Below are 22,477 nucleotides of genomic sequence, written 5' to 3'. Positions count from 1 at the left end.
CCGGGTCAGGAGATTAAGACCATCCTGGCCAACATGGTGAAACCCTGTCTCTAGTAAAAATACAAAAAAAATTAGCCCGGCGAGATGGCGTGTGCCTGTAGTCCCAGGTACTCTGGAGGCTGAGGCAGGAGAATCCTTTGAACCCAAGAGATGGAGGTTGCAGTGAACTGAGATCGGACCACTGCACTCCAGCCTGGGCGACAGAGGGAGACCCCGGCTCAAAAACAAAAGAAAAAGTGGACACAGCTCTTTCCTAGGTTTCCCCCTGCCCTGCCCCCTACCCCCCCCCCCACTTCACCCTCTGTAAGCCCTGCAGCTGTAGAGAGAGGAAATGTATTTCCTTTAGAGTTTGTAACAGTTGCTATCCTGAGTGCTAACTGAGTTCCAAAGGGTGCATTAGTCTGGTAAAGTGTAAAATATGGAGGCCCTGGAGAATCACCAGGGACTGGGAGAGGGCTTACGTGGATCTGGGGTGAGTCTTGGCTGTGGGTTTGTGCTAACATGCAGAGGGCTGGCCAGAAAACCAAATGGGACATCCCTGACCTCTCACATCCATAATGCCCAGAACAGTGACATGGCCTACCATTATCCCAAAGCCAGAGTCCCATATCTCTGGACAGATAAAGGTCCTTTAATCCCCACCTTGCGGATGGGATCAGTGATCTCTGAGCTACCATTATGGAGCACTAAGCCCTTTACAGAAATGGCATCATGAAACTTTCCAACAGCCCCACTGAGATGAAGTTATAGTGTAACAGGACCTTGGACCTTTCAGCCAGGCTGCATAGGGTGGGTGCTCAGTTCTCCTACATGTGACCTTGTGCAAGTTACTCAACCTCTGTGCCTTCATTTTCTCATCTGTAAAATAGGGATAATAATAGTTCCTACCTACTGGGACCTATTATTGTTGTGAGGATTAAATGAGTAAGCACCTGTAGCACTTAGAAGAACATCTGGCACAATGGCAGCTGTCTATTAACCCCTGTGTTACCAACGTGGGCACAATGGCAGCTGTCTTTATTAACCCCCATGTTACTGATGTGGGCACAATGGTTCCTGTCTTTATTGACACCCATGTTACCGACATGGGCACAATGGCAGCTGTCTTTATTAACCCCCATGTTGCCGACATGGGTACAATGGCACCTGTCTTTATTAATTCCCGTGTTACCGACATGGGCCCTGAGGCTGGGAAGGGGGACCATCCACCTACCATACACAGCTTATGAAGCCAGGCCTCAGACCCAGTCCACAACCAGTGCTGGTAGGACTGCTCATACTGGAAGGTGACTAAAATGCCCCTTTGACCCCTAACCCTCACACCCTAACCCACCATGTCCCACCTTCTCAAACACCCTCCACTCCCTGTGAGCTTGGGTCGTCCCTTCGCAAGTGCTGGGCTAAGATCTGAAGCCATAACTGTTCAGAGGTTCAAATGAAGTTTTCTAGGAGCCGAGGAGGGAGAAAAAACTCGACCTCTCTTTCCCAGCTCTGGAAAGGAAGGCAGCCAGGAAGAATCCTCAGGCTCCCAGAGCCAGGGACAGAGGTTCCCTGCGACCTGCGGAGGGGCCTCACCCTAACCCCACCCCTCCCCTCACCTCGCTGCCCAAGATGGCACAGGATGCTAATTAAAACACAGCCTATTTTGAAATGCGGACCCATTCATCAGGACGGGCTAGGGAGAAACAGAAGACAAGTGTGAGGCTGCAGACCCTGGGTCTCTTTGGTTCCCCACGAAACCTCTAGGGGTAGGGTCTCTATCTGTCAATCTTGTTCCACCTCTGTCTGACTTTGCCTTTTTCGATTTTGGCGCCTCTAGCAGGAATGAGGGGCACAGGTAACACTATTTGTCTTTTTCAGTCTACCTGTGTTTGACTCTGCCAACCATCGTTTCATCTCTATTTCCATCTCTGCCTCTTTGTCTTGATTTATCTGTGTCTGTCGTTTTGTGTGCCTGCAAGTGCGTGGGTGGGGATGGAGTTGTCTCACCAAGGTTCTGACCCTTCTGCCACCTTTCTTTCCAAACCCAAGGAGCCATCCACCACGCAGATCCCGCGCCCGGGTACCCAGCGGGAGCAGCTTCAAACCTGGGGCGAAAGCCTGGAGAGGGTGTCAGAGCGAGAGGCACGCCCCTCGCGTCCCCACCCTCCGCAGGGGCGGCCCTGGGCACGTGGAGCCGGGTGCGGGGGCGCTGCAGGCCCTCGGGTCCCGGGTCCCCGCCTTCCTGCTGCTTGCGGGTGGGCCCCTAGGCGCGGCTCCTCCTCCTGCGCCCCGCCTCCCCGAGCTCTCCCCTGCGCCCCTGCAGCCGCCCCCGAGGCACACCGAGCAGCCTGGCGGCCGCGCCAGCAAACTTTCCCAGGAGCCAGCACCGGTGAGTCGCAGAGGGTCGCCGGCTTGGGCGGGGGCGGGAGCGGGGCCGCCGCAGCGGGACGAGGCTGCGCCCTGGCTAGGCTGGGATCCCGGCATCCCTGCGGGGCGGCCGGGACCCCAGGAGCCGGCGGCTTGAGATGGGCGCGCTTAGGTACCCTCGCGACGCGGGTGGCCTGGGTAGAGTGGCGGAGCGCAGTTCGCTCTGTGGCACCGCTCCCCTCTCCACATTGTGGCCCCAGCACTCGACAGACAGACACCTTTAGCTTCCCCCGGCTTGGGCAGGGTGCGCGCCCCGAGAGTCGGTCTTTGGGCTCCGGCGCGCAGAGAGGGAGCCTTGTTTTCTTTGAGCCTCCCCAGGGTCTGAGTTTGCTGCTAACCCTAGTGCCAGCCCATCGGTTGAGAGCGTTCTCTGTGCCAGGCTTGGGCATACACTATCTGTTGCAATTCTTGTAACTCGAGGAACCGGGTATTGTTATACTAATGTTACAGAGGAGGAAACTGAGGCTCGGGGAGGCAAAGTTGTGCCCAGGAGCACCAGCTAGTTAAAGGGAGAGAGCCAGGGTTTTGATCGGAGTCATCCTGACCCAAATCACTTGACTACACTGGGGTGAGCCCCAGGCTCAGTGTCACCTGGAGTTGGAGGTGGGGAGTGTCGAGACCACCACCCACCCTCCTCCTGTAGTTTGGTGGCAACTGGGGGTGTGGAGCAAGAGGCGGATCACCTCCTCCTCATTGTACTCGAAAGAGGATGCTTTGGGAAAATGAGTGGATATTATGGCCGGGGAGTGGATTCTGGTGACAGAAGCGCACCGGGGCTGCTCTTTTAGACATCAGATTCTGGAAGTTGCTCTCAGTTTTTCTGGAAGGATGCCAGGAAGCCAGGAGCAGGAGCCGGAGTACAGCGGCTCCTCAAGGAAGCCACCTCTCCCTCTCTGTTACCCCACCCCCTAACCCCCAGTCCTCCATGAAGATGCCACTCCTCCCCTCCTAATTCCCTGATCCCTCCGAGATGTCCGCTTGCCTGGGAGCTGGTCATGCAGAGATGTTCCAGGCAGAGTGACCGTCCTCCAGCAGAGGGCTCCCACCTCAGACTGGAGCAGACAGGAGGGGGCAGCCTGGGAGTCCCAGTGAGCAAGGTTCCCAGACTGGAAGGTGCCTGAAGATCGCATTTCATGATTGAGGGGCCAGAAACCTGTGACAGGAGCACAGACAGACTGTGTCCCTGGAACATGAAGGAGAGGGGAATTGAGGGTCTTATAGAAGGGTCTTGGAGACAGCCAAAAACCAGCAGGGACTGGGAGAGAGGGAGGTTGGATACATGAGAGCATCATTATGCATTATTTCACTTAATACTCACACCATTCTTGCAAAGTAATTACTATTACTGAAAAGATAGTCTACTGAGGCTCAGAGAGGTTAAGTGGTTTGCTTAAGATTGCCCAGCTGGCTCATGGCAGAGTTGGAGTTTGAACACGCATCTTGCCAGACTCCCTCTAGATTATGAATGAAACTCAGGTGGCAGATGGGACCTTAGGTCCTTCTGTGCTTGTGGCTGACAGCAGCAGAGGTGAATAGAGGGAAGCCAAGCAGCAGGTCTGCTGTTCACAGGAATCCCGGACAGCCCCATGTAAATCTCCGTGTGATTCAGTCATTTCTCCTGGGGAGAGTCTATGGAGAAGGGCAGGGGATATCTGGCATTGATTTTGTTTTCAGATGTGACAGATAATCCCGTGGAGGCAGGAGATGGGCAGGTGCCACCTGTCCATGATTTCAGACCTGGGTGGAGGCCGGAGTTGCCTGCCAAGTGACCCTGCACCCCAGAGTAGTTTGGCCAATGCTGGGCTGGGAGTGGTCCTTCCTAGCCCTCAGCTGAGTGTCCAAGGGAGGAGGGACTTGTACACGAGCATCCTCCTCTTCAGCTCTCTGAATTCTGTGTTCGCCCTTTCCTCTTCACAGTGGAGCGTCTGGCTTTTCCTTAGCAGAGAAAACACATAGCAAAGACATCAAGAGTGTGGGATTCTGAAGCTCACCTGCCTGGATTAAAATCCCAGGACTATCGCTTATGAGTTTTGTGGCCTTGGTCAAGTTGCTACATGGCTCTGTTCCTTAGTTTCTCCATTTTTAGAATGTCTTATGCACCAGGACATTCGCAGCTCCTGGGGGTATTCCTGGCACCTTCCTCCCTGGGTTGGTAAGAGAATTCGGTGTGTTCATGTGCATAAAGCACTTGAATGGTCCCATGTAATACCTGTCATTGTTAAGAGTCAGTTGTTATTATTGTTGCTATGAAGGCCAAACAGCACCAGCTCTGTATCCTGGCCCTGCCACCTGCAAATTGCCCAGCCTCTGCAGGCCTCTTGCCTTCTCATCTGTAAAGTGAGAGTAGTTCTGGTTAGATAGAGTGTGTGCCCCCGAAGTCTTGCTGTAGTCTCAAGCTTTAAATAGCCTGAAACTTGAAGTCTTCGTGTGGACCTGTATAAACTTCTGACACTCTCCTAGGCACCCAGCAGGCCTTGGGCATTGTCACGAGTGTCACTCATGTGGCTGATGTTGCTGCTGCGCAGTGCAGCTTGAACTTTGTACTCTGGCTTGGTTCTGAGGAGCACGAATTGGGACAGTTTTCAATCAGATGTTTTCTAGAGGGACAGAAAGCTTAGGGTGGAACCTCAGCTCTGGCCCTTAGAACCAAGCGACCATGGGCTTCGGTTTCCTCATCTGCAAAATGGCCATTAGTTCCATTTGCTAGTGTCTATTTCTCCAGATTAATGTTAGGTTGGAAATGTGGAGAAAAGAAGGAATAAAGCAGATGGTATAAATGGCAAAGAATTACATGCAATTGTAAGTGATTCTCATTAGCATTCAGGCTGGGCATTAGCTCTAATTGCTCCTGATCTAAGATGTTTTATCTGAAAGATGTACCTGGCAGAGTATCATTCAAGCCCCAGTCACCTGCTGCCCTCCCTTTCACAGTGACGCTGAGCATTTCTGAATCTTGGGATGTAATTATAATAAAGCTCCCATATCTTATTTATAAGTGACTCACTTCTGCCATTAATGGTTGTGGAGGACTCAGATGCATACTGTTCGGGAACAATGCTGCTGATGCTGTTGGGGAGGGAGCGGAGCAGGATGCCTGCCTCTTTTATGCATTCATCCTCCCTGCCGTAATTCTCCAGTGATAATGCAGGGGGATCACATGGGCCAGGATCAAAGCTAACAGCTCTCGATTTGTGCAGCAGCTTGAATGGCGAGGGCCATTGAAACTTGCTGCTGCTGGAAGAGTGCACATTAGAAACTGTCACATTCCAACAGAGGAATGGGCAAAAGAGGTTGAGGAAACGGCCCCCAAGGAGTTCTTAAAAGTATGGACTCGGATTCTAACAGACCTGCGTTTGAATCTGAGTTCTGCCAGTGTGTTCATTGAAGTGTGATTTCTGGCTGTTTTTCCAACCATAATGTCAGCTCTAATAGATCAGGGAGCACATTTGTCTTATGCACCAGGACATTCACAGGCTCCTAGCACATAGAAGATATTCTTGAATGTCTACGGAATGGATGAATATGTGAATGACAAATTGCTTAACTGGGCCTCAGCTTTCTTATCTGTAAAATGGGGCTAATATAGCACCTACCTTACAGGTTGCTATGAGGACTGAATGAAGAAATGTTATGAACAGAATAAACATTCAGCAATGCCCTTGATGACATATAGATGGGCATAAGCAAGCAAGTTGGCTTAGTCTGGAACATTTAACTTTTTCCCCACCCTTAGACCAACAAGGGGCAAAAATCCTAGTTGTAAGAATGTCCTGTATTTATATGGCACTCTGCAAAGTGCTCTCTTCTCCATTGACTTCTAACAAGGAATTATTATCCATGTTTTATAAGAGAATAAACAGATTCAGAGGGGTTGCGAAATGTCCAAAGTCACAGAGTTTAGAAGCAGCAGAAATTGGAATATAAATCCAGGTTGCTCTGATTTCTAAATACCAGCCGTTACACTGCGCTTTTTGTTGCCTTCTAGAGGGTGGAAGGTGTCATATTTAATCTTTCATGAACATGGTATCTCTCTACTTATTTAGGATATTTTTAACATCTTTAATATTTCGTGGCATAGTTTCTTAATTTTACCTTAGTGTTTTTTTAATATCTTTTGTTAGATATATTTCTATTATTTGATAATTTGTATGCTATTATACATTTTTGATAAATTAGTGCCTTGTTGGTTATTTGTTGGAGAAATGTGCTTGCCTTTTGCATATTGATTTTGTATCCAGAAATCTTGTTAAACTCTCTTACTAATTTAAAACAAAATGTATTTGTAGATTATTTTGAGAACACTTTATATCACTGTAAAAAGTACAAGTAACAGTTTTGTTTCTTCCTTTCTAATCCCTTTATTCTTTCCTTTTTATTCTTGCCTTACTACCCTTCTAAGACCTCAGTACAATAATGAATTGAAGAAATGGCTGGGCGCGGTGACTCACACCAGTAATCCCAGCACTTTGGAAGGCCGAGGTGGGTGGATCACCTGAGGTCAGGAGTTCGAGACCGGCCTGGCCAACATGGTGAAACCCCATCTCTACTAAAAATACAAAAATTAGCTGTGCATGGTGGTGTGTGCCTGTAGTCTGAGCTACTTGGGAGGCTGAGGCAGGAGAATCGCTTGAACCTGGGAGCTAGAAGTTGCAGTGAGCTGAGACTGCACCACCGCTCTCCAGCCTGGGCAACAGAGTGAGACTTTGTCTCAAAAAACAAAACAAAACAAAGACAGTGGACAAATTGTCTTTTGCAGCTCTATGGAAGGGCTGTCCACATTTGATAATGAGGTATCATGTTTACTCTAGGTTTTTGGTAGATACTCTCTATCAGATTAAAGAAGTTCCTTTCTATTCCCAGTTTGCTGAGTGTTTCTTTTATTTTTAGTTATAAATGGAAGTACAATTTTAACAGATGCTTGTTCTGCATCTGCCCAGATGGTCACATGATTTTTCTTTTTCAATCTGTTAACATGATGCATGACACCGACTTTTGCATTTCTGGAATAAACCCAATTTGAGTCATCCTGTAGCATCTTTATTGCCAGCTTATATTTACAAACCCTTTTTCTTAGGATTTTAAAATGATGCATTCGTGAGTGATATTCACTGGTGATTTCCTTTCTCATGCTTACTTTTCAGGCTTTAGTACTAAGGTTATGCTGGCCTCACAAAATGAGCTGGGCAAGATCCCAGTTTTCTGTTCTGTGGAAGAGATTGCGTAAGATGGGTGTTGTTCTTCCTTGAGTATTCAATGAAACTCACCAGCAAGGCCCCCAGTGGATAAATGCTAAGGTGGAGAGTGAGGAAGAAAGCCAGTTTCGGAGGAACTTACTACCAGTCAGAGGCTCACCCTGCCTTGGTGGAAGCAAACAGAGACAAATCTGTCTGTCCTGAGTGTCATGGGAGAGCCCAGCCTTGAATTTTGGATGAAAGTTCTCCTAACCAGACATCCAGATGAAGGGGACTCAGCTCAGGGTAAAACCCTAATATCTTCTGAAGTCTCCATTCGCTTCTAAAACAGCGGGTGCTGCAGACAGTATACTTGTATATTGTTATTCCCTGGTGGCCACAGATTGAGGGACAATCCGATTCCATTGACCATTCCTGTGCCAGTTTTTAGGAGAGGCTCTCCTTCTCTGTCATGTTATCAGTTTTTGTGGAATCTCCATATTATGACCTAAGGACTGTGCCCCTTTCTGCCAATGCACCCTTTCCCCACCCCTAGGATAACTAGATTTGAGCAAGCTTCGCAGCTGGAATCTTGCCTCAGTCCTCTTTTTAATAAAGTGCCAGGCACTGTCCTAGCTTGGATCATCTCTCTTAACCCCCATAGCAATGCTATGAGGTAGTTACTACTATTCCTATTATTCAGATTCAAAAAACAAAGTTTCTCATTGTCATTAGTTTAATGGTTTTCTATTTTAGACCAAATTATCACTCTCTAACCTATTTGGGTTTTGAGGAAAGATAAAAGTCTAAATTAATTTTCCTTTTCGCATACTTAACCAATGGTCCTCATCCTATTCCTCTTCCTGTTACTAAATCTTTCTTCCTTTCCTCCCCACCTTTCTTTCCTCCATCACCTGCAGCAGCACTAAAGTACAGTGTATCTTTGGAGGCAGAGCCACCAAATCGCCGCACTGAACCGTAGGGTTCATTTGCACAGTTCTCTATCTTGGCCTCAGGGCATGTAACCTGGAAACCCAGTCATTGGCAGCAGGTCTCTTTCTGGGCTGTCTGTTCTGATCTGTTGAACTGTCTGCTGATTCTAATAGCTAACTATCAGATAGGGCCATGGCAAAAAAACAGAGGGCACATGCTAACTGGGTGATTGAGAAGGGTTTTTATAAAGGGCCTGTTACCTTGTGTAGACTTTTTGGTCTGGGGAACTAACACGGGACAGTGCAGTACCCTAGGATATCAATGGGGAGAGGAGAGTTGTTTCTGCCTCTTAGTTTGGAGGGGCAAGAGAAGGGAATAAACACTCAAAGTCATTCTCCTCCTGCCCTGCCTGTGGCCAAACCCAACCAGAAGTCAGTGGGCAAGCAAGAGACTCTTTGATGTGGTTCTTCAGCACAGAGCACAGGAGGAGGCCTGGGGATCTGTCCCATGCTGGTTTGATGATTATTTGTATAGGTTGTATTTTAATAGCTAGCAAAGGCATCTGCTTTCCCTTCTTTTTTCATTTCTTTCAGACTTTTCCAGGCAATTTTCACTTGGTTTGCTCTTTCAGGATGGTTCCTTTTATTTACTAGCTAGCTTTTCCTTGCTCCTGGAGAGAATCACTAATCATCATTAATATCCTGCTGCCCCTTGCCCTGGCTCCAGGTGAGGTGCGTTTCCACCACCAGCCCACACCTGTGGTCTGGAGAGTCTGTGGATGTGACTGTTGATCCCAGGCTCATATGGGAAGCCTGGTTTTCTTTCCTCCGTCCTGGGCGTCTGGCTGCTTGAGTGGTGGGGCTACCCTGATGAACCTAACATGGGCCTCAGGTAGGGTCTGCATTCATAACACAGCACCTGGCACTTCTGGGTGCTCACAAACCTTTGAATGGAACAGCATTCCAGGCATCTTGAAAGTGTTATGAAACACTGGGCCAGGGTAAGATTTTTTCCCTGTTTTATCAGGAGCTCAGTAAATATTTGTCAGTCGTTTATTGATTGATTCTCACAGCACCGGCTTTGACCAAGCCTTGAAAAGCTCCATTAACAAGTCAGGAACTCAAGATCGGGTTTTCTCCCACTAGTCTCTCCTGTCGGGGGACGGGTTGGAAGGGCCGATAAATAGCACTCCTTTGCCCAGCCTGAGTTTGTGCCAATCGAGAATGAAGACAAAAGGCAAGGCAAGGCAGCTGGAGAACAAAATGTCATGGTTATTACTAATCAGAGTGACAGTGGAGCGTGTGGGCTTGCACATGCTAAAGGCCAGGATGGGCTGAGTTGCCCACTTAGGTACAGGCAGTGCTGGGCTCTGCTGGGAGTGCCCCCTCCCTGTCCTTCCTGGAGAGGATGCATGCTCCTTGCAGGCACGCTGGCTCCCAAAAGAAGGGGCTGAGTTATGCTTTCCTGTTTCATCTCTCAGATTCACTCAGAAACAGGGCACCATGCAGGGAACCAGGGCAGGAGCCAGTGAGGAGCTGGAGAGAGGCCGGGGTTATTAGGTGATGAAGCTCCCATAGAGTGGCAGGAGATATGAGGAATGGGCTGAAAGAATTTTCCTCTCCTTGGTGGGGGAGTGTGGGAAGGGGGTTGGGGTGATCCAGAGGTCCCTAGCACCTGCTATTATCTGGACCAGCAGGGTATGGGAGAAATAGAGTCCCTGACCTTTCTGACCCTCCCGTCCTGGTGGCTGAGGAAAGGAACTGCCATCTGTTGAGAAGGCACTCCAGGGCATTCCATTTGTGATGTCACCCAGTCCTCTCAACAGCTCTACGAGATACATTAATGTGCCCATTTTATAGATGAGACAATTGAGGCTAGAGACATGGAGTAACTTATGCTAGAGTGTAACTGGGGAGACCAGTAATGAGGCTATTGCTGTTATACAGATGGGAGAGGATGGCCACTTGGACTGGCAGTGGCCAAAGAGAGAAACGGACAGATGGAGACTGCTGTGGAGTCCATGCCTAGGACTGGACAGGTGGCTGGGTGTGGTGAGGCTGGATGGGCTGTTACCAGGAGGCAGAGTTAAAGCAATGTTCTTGGGTAATTTGTGGTTATTCTTGGGTTTTGTTTTGTTTGGGTTTTTGGGGGTTTTTTTTTGTTTTGTTTTGCTTTGTTTTTGTAAAATAGATGTGAAATTCCTAGGCAAAGATTATTCAAAGAATTAAGAATTCCACAGGCACCACCACATCTGCACATCTTAGTGGAACTGAAGCTGCTGCTAGCTGGCTCTTAATTGGAAGTGCTAGCTGGAGTGTGCTTAGGGGGAGTTAAATGTGCAGACCTGGAAGAGGTCTAGTTGGGAAGGAGATCCCAAGACAGCCTCCCCCACTGCCTTCTTGCCCTTCTGATCACCTTAGAGGTGGTCACTGCTGCATCCCGCTGCAGCACCGTGTTTCCGGAGCTCCTCCCCACGGTGAATCTCCCCATCCCAGCCTGAACGTGGGCCTCATCCTCCTCTGCACCCCCAACACAGGTTTCTCTGTCTCCAGGTAGGCCCCTCCTGTCCCTAGAGGTCCCTTTCCCAGGGACAGATCTGATCATTTCACTTTCCTGCTCAAAATCCAGTGACATCCTCTGCAGCCATTAAATAGAAGGAAACCTGAGTTGTACCATCTGGAAAGATGTTCATGATAAATGCATTGGACAAGGGCAAGCGGCAGAATGACCTGGCCAGCCTCAGATGGCAGAGCACAGTGATCAAAACCTGGGCTCGGAGACTCCAGTGAGTTTGAACCCCAGCTCTGCCACTTAGTCACTGTATGACCAGGAGCAAGTTCAGAATTTCTCTGTGCCTCAGCTTCCTCATCTGTGAAATGGGAATGATAATAGACCACACCCTTACAAGGTTAATGCATCAAATGTGCTAGTCCAGTGCTGCTCCTAGTAGCATCCAATAAATACTAGTTATTACAATAGGTTATGAGTACACATGAACACATATAATCATAAGTCACATTGATGGCTGTGATTATATGTGTTCTCATGTATTTATATGTACCTCTTTTCACCAAATTCTCTTTTCACCCAATTCTTCAGGACTCTGGTTAGAGGTATTCTCTTCCAGGAAGTCTTCCCTGAACACCCCCTACCCCTAAAGCTGGATTAGAATCTTTCTCTGGCCTTACACCACTTCTGGACTCACATCTTTCATGCATGGCCTTATTCTCACCATCGCCCCCCCCCACCCCCTTGGCTGTGAGCAGCTTGAGGACATAGGTTGTAACTGATTTCCCTCTGGAGATAGTTGTTGAATGAATGAATGGTGAACAGGACTTTGAAATATAAGGGTCAATGGGTAAAGACGTGGAGGGAGGACAGCCAGGCATAGAGGATGGCCTGAGCCAAGGTACAGAGGTGGAAAGGGATGCTCCAGAAAGAGCACACAGCCGGGGCTGGCCAAGCCTTAGAGAGTGACAGGGAGGTTAACAGGAAGTAATTAAGATGCTCAAGGTGGGTAGGGGCCAAAGGAATATTCTGTGTAAAGAAGGGAGAGGAGCTATGATGGGTAGGCATGAAGAAGAAAGGGGTGGATTGAGGGGCAGTATTGCTTCTTTCATTTAAATCCTTATCCCCCAGGCTGGCTTAGATGCTTCCATGACACTGTGCACTCATCAGGATATAAAATAAATACCTGGTTTACCTGTTTCTACCACCAGGCTAGAAACTCCTTGAGAGATGGTAATTTATGGTGGTTTTTTTTCCTAAAAATTTTGCACACAAAGATAAGCTATTTCCTCCCCCACGCCTACTTTTTCTCTGCCACGTAGAGCTATAGATATAGATAATGTTGTGCATTCTGATAACTGGATATTAATAGAAGTCAATCCAGTTTTTGCAGGAATAGAAAATTTATAGCTTCTCCAATTCAGTGGAACTCATTCTCTCAACCCTACTTCTTTGAATCAAGCCGGAAACAGGAACAGCCGTGCAGTTCACTCTTGGGTCAAATGCAGACACAGGACTTTCGAGCAGTGACCTGCAGAAGAACAAGTTCTCACTGAATTTCTTGGTGCTGAACTGAATGGACTTGAACTGCTTGCCACACCCAACAGGGAAGGGTCCCAGCAGCGAGGTGCAGGAAGGTAAAACAGGAGTTGGAATCTGTTCATGGCAATCATGTGCCTGCTGTGTGAGGGATGCCAGGACAGACTCAGCTGCTGCCCTTACGGGTGACGGAGTGAAGAAGACAGCTGCTAGACCAGTAACAACAAAGCAGGATGTGACATTCTCAGATGAGAAAACACAGTGCTAAGAGAGGCTCAGACAGGCTAAGTGACTCACCTAAGGTCACACAGCTCATAAGGAGCAAGGTTGAAACAGAGACCCTTGACTCCTTTACCGTGTGCTGCAAACCCCCTCAAAGCATGATGCTAGCTTCCTGGAACCTTTGGGGCAATAGCCTAGCACTTTGTAATCCTTCTCATTCTCTGCTTGGTATCTCACATTGCAATCAACCCTTAATTCCCTCCACCTATAAATGTCAAAAGTGGCTATTTCTAGGTACTGGGCATATATCCTTTTTCCTGAGTTCCAGGCTGGATGACAGGAATAAGTCACAAAATTAATCCTGGAGTTTCTGATGTTGATTGCTCCCTGATACCCAGAGATGTAGGGTTTCTTTTTTTTTTTTTTTTTTTTTCCTCTGTTACAGAGAAAACACACACACACACGCAAGTAGAGAAGAAAAAGCAAATGAACAATTCGCTTTGTAGATTGAAGCACAAATTTTGCGTAAGTTTCAGGGATTTGGATGTTCAAGGTTTGGAACTAACAGTGGGCCAGGTTGCACCATCAGTGCCAAGAATCGTGACAGTGATCTCACTGTGCCAGTTCTGAATACAGAGGACTTTCTCTGCATTGGTCACTAGGAGAAACCTCTCTCCGGAATCAAGCACTTTTCTGATGAATGCATTTTACTTCCTTTCTTCCCAGACACAGAGCTGTGTGTCTGTCTGTGCACTAAATGTTACTTTGAAAACACTGCAGTTTGGAGCTGAGCTCAGCTCCTGTGCTTATTAGTTTGTAATATTGCCCTCCCAAGCTTTCTTGGCATCGCCTAACACAGAGTAAGGAAATAATGGCGTATATTGAGCGTCTCCTGTGTACTGGGCTTCGTGCTGAGAACTTTATATTTGTCGTTTCATTTGCTCTCCTAAACAACCTTGTGAGGTCAGGACTATGATGATCTGCATCGTGGCCCTAAGCCAAGCTCCATAGGCACTGTGCACCCCGGCCCCTCCACACTGGGCAACCAGCCCTTCCCCAGACACACCTTACGCATTCTCGTCAGCTTGTCTCCACTGCCCACATGTGCGCCTACCTTCTCAGCCCACACAAACCCCACGGCCCCATTGAGTTGTACACTTAAAACAAGTGAATTCTGGGGTATTTTTTAATTGTGATAAAGTATACATAACAACATGAGTGAATGCTAAAGTATGTGAACTATTACTCCATGAAGCTGCTGAAAAAGAAGAGAAGGGGAGAAATGCTCTTCCCAAGTTCCCCAGTCCATGCACGTACCAAATAACTCCTCTATTCTCCACTCCACCATTCATTCAACAACATCGATTGAGCACCTCTAGTATACGAGGCGCTTCTCTAGACACATGGTATTCCTGCAGAACAGAGCAGACAAGCACTCCTGCCTGGTAAGGCCTACATTCTACTTTCTGACTTCTCCAGGCCCGTGACACCTGCTGTCCCCTGGCTCCTCCAGGCCCGTGACACCTGCTGTCCCCTGGCTCCTCCAGGCCCGTGACACCTGCTGTCCCCTGGCTCCTCCAGGCCCGTGACACCTGCTGTCCCCTGGATTCTCCAGGCCCGTGACACCTGCTGTCCCCTGGATTCTCCAGGCCCGTGACACCTGCTTGTCCCCTGGCTCCTCCAGGCCCATGACACCTGCTGTTCCCTGGCTCCTCCAGGCCCATGACATCTGTAGTTCATGGTTTGTGCAGCCTCATGGTTTTTGATTTCTGCCCCTGAGCCCAATCAACTGCTACTTCACTGTATGTTTCATGTTCAGCTTCCTAAGAGGGAATTTGTTTAGTTCAGTCAGTCAGTATCCACTTGGCCAGAAATGTTGCTGTAGGCTGCCCGTAAGTAGCCTGTGAATGACTATTTTGGCCAAGTGCTCACGGGTGGTCCAGTCCCCAGTAATGGGGTCATGACATCACGTGCTCAGCTCTCCTCAGAGGGAGGGGCCCAGCAGGCCTTGCCCAGTCACTTGACAAATATTTATCAACAGTTAATATTTTCTCTGCCCAGTAGGTGTTAGGGATTGTTCTGGGTGCTGAGATACAAGGATGCACACGGCGGGAGAGCCTGCCTTCCTAGGCTTCCACCCCAGCAGAGGGACATGCAGGAAATGAATCAAGGTGTCAGGTGAAATGCAGTGTGAAAATGAGCTGCCACCGTGTGGAAGAATGGGAGGATTCCTTCTGCGTAGGGTGGGATCGGTGACGTTCAAGTCACGGGAGGATTGAAGCATGCGTGCTCATATCTGAGGGAAAAGCATTCTTGGCAAAAGGGACAGCAAGGCCCGGCTAGCAGTGGTTTGGAACGTTCCAGAAAGCGTGAGGAGGCCAGAGTGGCTGGGTGCAGTGAGTGAGGGTGAGTGTAGGAGATGGGGTCAGAGGTCACTGGGCCAGACATGGAGGGCACTGCCAGCACTAGGAGGACTCGGCTCTTGTTCAGAAGACTCTGAGAGCCTGCAGGGTTTTCAGCCTGCAAGGTTGCAATGGGATGTGTGGGGGACACACAGAGGAAGGCGCGGATCCCACCGGAGGCCAGTGCTATCCAAGCCTGGGTGGCAGGGGCCTAGGCCAGGGTGCAATGTGCAGGCAGCGAGAAGCAAACAGCTTCCAGGTCTGTTTCGAAGGCAGGACTGAGCATAAGGGACATCTCTGATGTGCTTGCCCCAACTTACACCGGTGGACTCAGGCACTGCCGCCGCACGGTGCCACAGTGGGTTGCCTGATCTATAACCTGAGCGTAATCCTTGTGTCTGCGTCCCGGGGTGGTGGTGAGGATGCAGGACCCTAGCAGGACTCCTGCCACAAAGCGGACACACAATGATGACAGGTGTCATCATTTTCCCCCTGCTGCGAGGAACCCCAGGGCTGGGGGTGCAGGCTGTGTGTAAAGAACTCCTCTAATGTGGGTTTTGCCCCATGGATTTGGGATACCCCCTAGCCATGTGCCATCCAGGAACTGGGGAGTAGGGTCTCTCTGGTTGGAAATGAAGGAAGAGACCCTTTTACTGAGCTCCAACCAGGAGCCTGGGGTTTTCTCCAACTTATTTAAATCCCTACAGCCCCACAGAGCAATGGGACTTCCAGTCCCATTTTGCAGAGCCTCAGGGAATGAAGAGATTCACCCACAGTCAGCAGCAAGGAGCAGAACTCAGGCCTGAACCACTGACCCCAGCCACAGGACAGGGTGGTGTAGTGATTAAACACACGGGCTCAAGGCCTGCAGGAGTCTGAGTTTGAATCCTGGCTCTGCCACTGACTGGCTGTGTGACACTGAGCATATCCCTTCTTCTCTCTGTGCCTCAGTCTCCCCGTCTGTGGAATAGGATCATACTGGGCTCCTCAGCTGTTGGGGGTGAAGACTAAGGGAGGTGATGGATGTAGAGTCAGACAGAACCCATATGTGGGCACTTAACACATAGTGGCTGTGTTCCCTTGCCCCCCAGGCCTGTGTCTCGGGCTCCTGCATGGCATCCCTGCCAGCAGTCTGAAGTAGATGCCTCATTGCCAGCTGCTGTCATGGAAACCAAAAGATGGGGAAAGTAAAACAGGCCCGGAGGAGTGAGGAAGGGCCGTCATTCCATTGCTCACACTCCTGGCCCACCTTATCCAGCTCATTATTACAGGGAGGGCTCAGAGCACAGAGTGGGGGCGGGAAGACAAAGTGGTGGAGAGGACAAAGGCTGGCGGGGGGACTTTGCTCCTATAGGAAGTGTGTGGTAGGGAGCACCACCTATGAAGCTGGGGCAGGCTGCAGCCCGGGTGTGACTCATTCTAAAAATCCTCATTCATCGGCCCTCCTCTCTACACTCTTCAAGAGGCAACACATCCTATTTCCCTTTTATAAAGCTCCCCACCCCATCTCCATCAAGACAAAGCTGATGAGCCTTCTGGCTACTTTTGTGAATCAATATCCACGTGAGTTGCTCGCTGTCTTGCAGACAAGAACCACTCCGTTTGGTGTTTGGACCCGGTGCTCCTCATCCAGGTGTCCTTTAATAGCTAGATCCCTTTTTGACACCTCATCCTTAGAAAAGGTTCCCATCCCCCTTCTCATGCCCCAGCCCTCTTGGACCCGATCCCGCAACTCTTACTGCCGCCTCCTCCTCCCCGCAGTGTACAACCTTGTTAGGTCCCCCTCCCCCCAGCTTTGCAGGCCCCAGAACTCAACAGAAGGGTGCCTTGGAACCACCCAGAGCTGAGTTGGAATCCCTGCTCTGCCACCACAGAGGGGCTGTGTGACAGGTGAATGACTCCCTTGAGTCTTAGTGTTATGATCTGTTCAAGGGATGGGAAGCTGGAGCTACTCTCCATAAGTTATCCCAGGCCAAGCTCCTGCAAACTGTATTATCATGACTGTCCGGCCGGGCATGGTGGCTCACACCTGTAATCCAAGCACTGTGGAGGCCAAGGCGGGCGGATCACCTGAGTTTGGGAGTTCAAGATCATGACTGTCATTTCATGCCTTCTTAAAACTCAGGAACAAAGAAGGAAGCAGAAAAGCAAACCATAAGTAATCTTTATTTATAAAATTAAGTCATTTGTCTTAGAGATGGAAAGAAGCTGCTGAACTTTTCCCTTGGAGGAGATGTCGCCAGCTTTGAATCAGCTCGCCACACAGCTATTTGCACGCCTACTGTGTGCCACACCCCACACTGGGCAGTGGGAAGATAAATGGGGACAAGGCATGCTCCGTGCTTTTGAACCTGCAGTCTGGTGGGGAAGGCGGACCCGGGCAAGGAGCCCACTATGATCCTATTCCACAGACTGAGGCACAGGGAGGGGAAGGGACATGCTCAGTGTCACACAGCCAGTCTGTGGCAGAGCCAGGATTCAAGATAGGCGTCATAATCAGATGAACACAAGGATTACAAGCACACAGAAGTTAGCAGGGAGCACTTACCTCAGCCTGTGGACCCTGGGAAAGCTTCCTGGAGGAGGAGGAGGTATGCCAGGAAAATTTCAAAGAGGAATAGGATTTAATTCAGCTAAGTAAGGTGAGAAAGGCTTTCAGGCAGGAGGTGTAGCTGAGCAGAGTAGCATGGTGTGTACAGGAGGCCGTGAGGAGGTAGGTGAAAGTCAAGGATGAAGTCAAGGTTAAGGGCAGGGTTGTGGGAGATGAACAAACTAGAGAGATAAGCAAGGTCATATTGTTAGGGGACCTTTCGAAGTTAGGGATTGCCTCCCTCCCTGTCTTTCTCTAATCTAGAGTCTCTTCATGGAAATGAGTCTGTTTGAGGGTCACCAGGAAACCAAGAGGAGTTGCAGCGTTTTGGAGTTTTTTTGTTTTTGTTTTTGCTTTTTTATTATTTTGTTTGTTTGTTTGTTTTTCAGACAGAATCTCACTCTGTTGCCCAGGCTGCAGTCCAGTGGCACAATCTCAGCTCACTGTAACTTCCCATACCCAGGTTCAAGAAATTCTTGTGCCTCAGCCTCCCAAGTAGCTAAGACTACAGGCAGGCACCACAATGCCCAGCTAATGTATTTTTAGTAGAGTTGGGTTTTCACCATGTTGGCCGGGCTGGTCTCGAACTTCTGACCTCAAGTGATCCACCTGGCATGGCCTCCCAAAGTGCTGGGATTACAGGCGTGTGCTACCATGACTGGCCAGAGTTGCAGGGTTTTGAGAGCCCATTCATTCTCTGGGATCTTGCTCATCATGCAGGGACCCCCACTGCACCAATGTGACTCAGGAGCTTTTTTAAGAAATGCCGAGTTGCAGAGTCCCAGGCTCCACCCCAGACCTGCAGAATCAGAATCTGCATTTTAACGAGCTCCCTGCCTTACAGATTGAAATGCACTGGGCTAGCCCATGCAGTGCCAAGAAGCATTCAGACATCTGCTTCCAGCATCCAGGCAAAGATGAACTTCTCACTCTTCAAGCAGTCCGGGACCCCTGAATAGCCATGTGTTATTGATCTTAGAGGACTAGGAGGGGACTCCCCCAACTCTGGGACTGCTCTCAAAAGATGTCTGAACCCCTTTTATTACCTCCCTGGGTTCCTTGGTGACATCCGTTCCTATCTCTGTTGTCTCATCTGAAGCAGGATGAAGTAGGATACCTAAACTTGCTTGCTTACTCAGTAAGGGAAAAACTTTTTTCTCTTTTCCGTGTTAGAAATGGTCTCCAGAGAAGATATGTTTGTGCAAGAGATTTGTAGGTGCTACTTCCTTCTCCATGAGCTGATTCACGTTCAAGGACAGGACACCTAGACCTTGTGTGTATCACTTGTGTCACTGCCTATTTTTGTTCATTAGTGTCCTCTCTTGAGAAAGGGAAAATGATGACAGTCTCCCCCATCTCCAAAGACCTTGAAAACCAGGGCGAGTGTTTTGGATTTTTGCTGGGGCACTGGGGACCCATTGAAGAATTCTGAGGAAGGGAGTGTCCAGTTCAATGTTTTTTATTTAGACACTGCTCTGCCAGCAGTGAGGTAGTGGCAATGAGAGTCTGGTGATCTCAGCATGGAGGTATAGGGGCCAAATGGGGAAGATAAGGCCTGGGTCCAGGCAGTGGCCCCATTAGGTCACACTGCCCCAGCCCTCAGAGGGCCACTGCTTTCTCCTGCTTTCTCCTGCTAAGCAGGCAGTGGCTTCAGGAATTCTGAATTTATTACCTATTTCATCTGCTGAAGACTTAAGCTGCAGCTAAGTTTAAAGCAAGAATTTAGAACTAAGAATAGAAACTGGAACTCTCTATGGGTTATATGTGATGGATGAAGTCATCTATTTAGATCTGGACAATTTAGGAGCTGCTTGCTTGAATTTCGACTTCTGGGAACCCCTCTTTATGCTCACACTAGCACCTGAGGCCTGCTAAGGGACTCAGGACCCCCAGGCCCAGCTGAAAAGGGAAAGCAAGAGAAGCAAGACCTTGAAAATACTTTTGTGGCTTTTGGCAAATCTTCTAGGAGCAAACTAGAGCAGTGTTTTCCAAAGTTGCTCTGTGGGGCCCTGGATAAAGAGGTTTCCTGGCTGAGCAAGCTTGAAATGCTGGATATCATATGCCCTTCTTAGGGTGGAATAATTTGGGTCAGAGAGTACCTGGCTTTGAATCTCAGCTCCACCATTTACTATATGAACTTGGAAAATGAACTTTTCATGGGTTGATTCGTTCTCCTTGTCTGTAAAATGGAAATAATGACAGTGCTGATGAGATAAAGTTATGATAATTACTGAGATAATACATAGCACATGTCTGGCACATTAGGAAATAATAAAGGGTAGCTGTCAAGTAATATTTTTGATATTATTAGATTATCCTTTATACAAATTTATTTTAAATATATAAATTAGTTTTTCTTTTACTCTTAAAGGCTCTGAGAAGTCCTGTGGCAAAAATCTGCTTGATTTAACTTTGTGAATTTATTTGATCTTGGAGTCCCTTTTTTCATGTAACATACAGGAATTTCCTGAGGAATTCATCTTCTGTGGGACTCAGAGAAATACTGATTTTGTGTTTTGGAGACAGTTTGGGGAAGCCAACATGTCAGAGCCGGGATTCAGTCCAAACACAGACTCTTCCAGGTGTAAAGAGTTGTGTTTCAGTCTCAGTTCTTTCTTCATTTCCTCTTCCTCCAAGACTGCCACTCAGGCATGGGATAACCATGCCAGAATTGTGGGGCTAGGAGTGAGGAGTAGGGCTTGAAGGTCTAGCTCAGCCCTGAGAAAACTCCTACTCATCCTTCAATACACCATTCCAATGTTAACTTTTCTCAGAAGCCTTCACATCTTGCCCAAGCAGAATTAGTGGGCCATTCCCACAAACTCTAAGGCCTACAACCTCCAGTAGAAACCTCACAGCCAGTATGTATCACATTGAACTGTAGTTATCTGTTACGTGACTGTGTCCCTAGCTAGGCTGTGAAGCTCTTTAGGGCAGCATCACGTGTGCAGCATCTCAGTAATACCCGCTAGCACTTGTCCAAGACAAGATAACCATGGCTCAACTTCTAGGGACCTCTAATCACTCAGCTGGTGCAGGAGGTGTGAGAATACCCCTGGGTCTTCTGAAGCTGGGAGAGGCCATCTCAGCACCAGCAACTCTGCCCCAGCGCCTGGAGTCCTTCCTCAGAGCTGATTCCCTCTGATTGCCAAAGGCATGGTTCAGGGTCTTTCTGAATGCAGAGTCACTCTGAATGCAGAGACCTAGGAGGCAGGAGATAATGTCTGTTGGGACTTCTTTTGACATGGACTTGTTTAGAGAAGAGAAAAACACAGCTTCTGTGGTGAAAAGGCAAAGAGAACCACAAAGGAATGATGATTTAAAAAACAAAAACAAAAAAAAACCGGCCAGGCATGGTGGCTCATGCCCATAATCCCAGCACTTTGGGCGGCCAAGGTGGGCAGATCACAAGGTCGAGAGATCGAGACCATCCTGGCCACCATGGTAAAACCCCGTTTCTACTAAGAATCACTTGAACTCGGGAGGCGGAGGTTGCAGTGAGCCAAGATCACACCACTGCACTCCAGCCTGGTGACAGAGTGAGACTCCATCTCAAAAAAAATTAAGATAGTAGGCCAAGCATGGAGGCTCACACCTATAATTCCAGCACTTTGGGAGGCTGAGGCGGGTGGATCACTTGAGCTCAAGAGTTCGAGGCTGGCCTGGCCAACATGACGAAACCCCGTCTCTATGAAAAATACAAAAATTAGCTGGGTGTGGTGGTACACGCCTATAATCTGAGCTATTGGGGAGGCTGAGAATCCCTTAAACCTGGGAGACAGAGGTTGCAGTGAGACAAGATTGTACCACTGCACTCCAGCCTGAATGATGGAATGAGACTCTGTCTCAAAAAAAAAAAAAAATTAAGGTTGTAGCCAGGTGCAGTGGCTCGCTCCTATAATCCCAGCATTTTGGGGGTGCTAATTAAGGTGGGAGGATTACTTGAGGCCCAGGAGTTCAAGACCAGCCTGGGTGACATGGCGAGACCCTGTCTCTATAAATAAATACATAAATAAAGTTAAGCTTGTACTTTTAGGGACTAATGGCATGGGAGCCTAGAGATAGCATCATGCAGTGTCCAAAGCATAACCAGGACTCAAGTGCAACCCCAGACCTACAGCCCGTCAGCCAAGTTCCTTTGAAATGCACCTCCCTCACTCTTTTGCTGATGAACTCCTGTGCATCCCCCAAGACCCAACTCAAACATCACTTCTTTCATGAAGTATCCCCATTTCCAGGGGAAAGGAGTATCCTCCCCTTTGGGCTTCTGTGCTCGCACTCATAACTCTCACCACAGCACTTGTCCCCCTGAGCTGTGATCCCTGATGTGTTTATTTTCCCTGCTAGATGCTGAGCTCCTGAGAGCAGAGACTTTGTTCAATTTATCTTAAAGCCCCCAACCCCCTTCCCTCCAGTGTCCAACACAGCGCCAGCCTGGTACCTCCCAGGCATGAATCAATGCAGTATGAATGAATGTTTGATGGAATGAATTCACTTTGCTTGCTAAGTTGCTCACAGAACAGACCCCTTGTACTGAGTGACTAAGTGGAGCAGGTCAGTCACCTGGGATTCACCAACTGTTGATGCCCTCTCTTCAAACAGCAGATTCTTGCTTGGCACAAAGGCAGGAGTTAGAGTGTTCCTGCTGCCACCCCACCTCCCTCTGAAGAGATTTGTCTAGAAGAGTTCCCTCGGTAGGGTTT

General features: G+C 48.7%; 1 protein-coding gene across 2 annotated transcripts in view; it reads left to right on the top strand.

The window, feature by feature from the left end:
• Nucleotides 1-2,304: 2,304 nt before the first annotated feature.
• HRH1 (histamine receptor H1) overlaps nucleotides 2,305-22,477 on the top strand; it is a 96,328-nt gene continuing 76,155 nt past the window's right edge. Inside the window, exons 1-2 of one of the 2 annotated variants that reach the window (XR_005195886.1) lie at nucleotides 2,310-2,371; nucleotides 14,364-14,451. The gene's annotated coding sequence lies outside the window, so the exon portion shown is untranslated. Of the gene's footprint in view, nucleotides 2,372-14,363; nucleotides 14,452-22,477 lie in introns of those variants that run through there. The other variant, XM_037728842.1, reaches the window with a different exon arrangement.

The sequence above is a fragment of the Cebus imitator genome, unplaced genomic scaffold, assembly GCF_001604975.1.
Source record: "Cebus imitator isolate Cc_AM_T3 unplaced genomic scaffold, Cebus_imitator-1.0 Scaffold281, whole genome shotgun sequence".
Classification (NCBI taxonomy): Eukaryota; Metazoa; Chordata; class Mammalia; order Primates; family Cebidae; genus Cebus; species Cebus imitator.
This window is presented reverse-complemented; position numbering and strand designations above follow the sequence as displayed.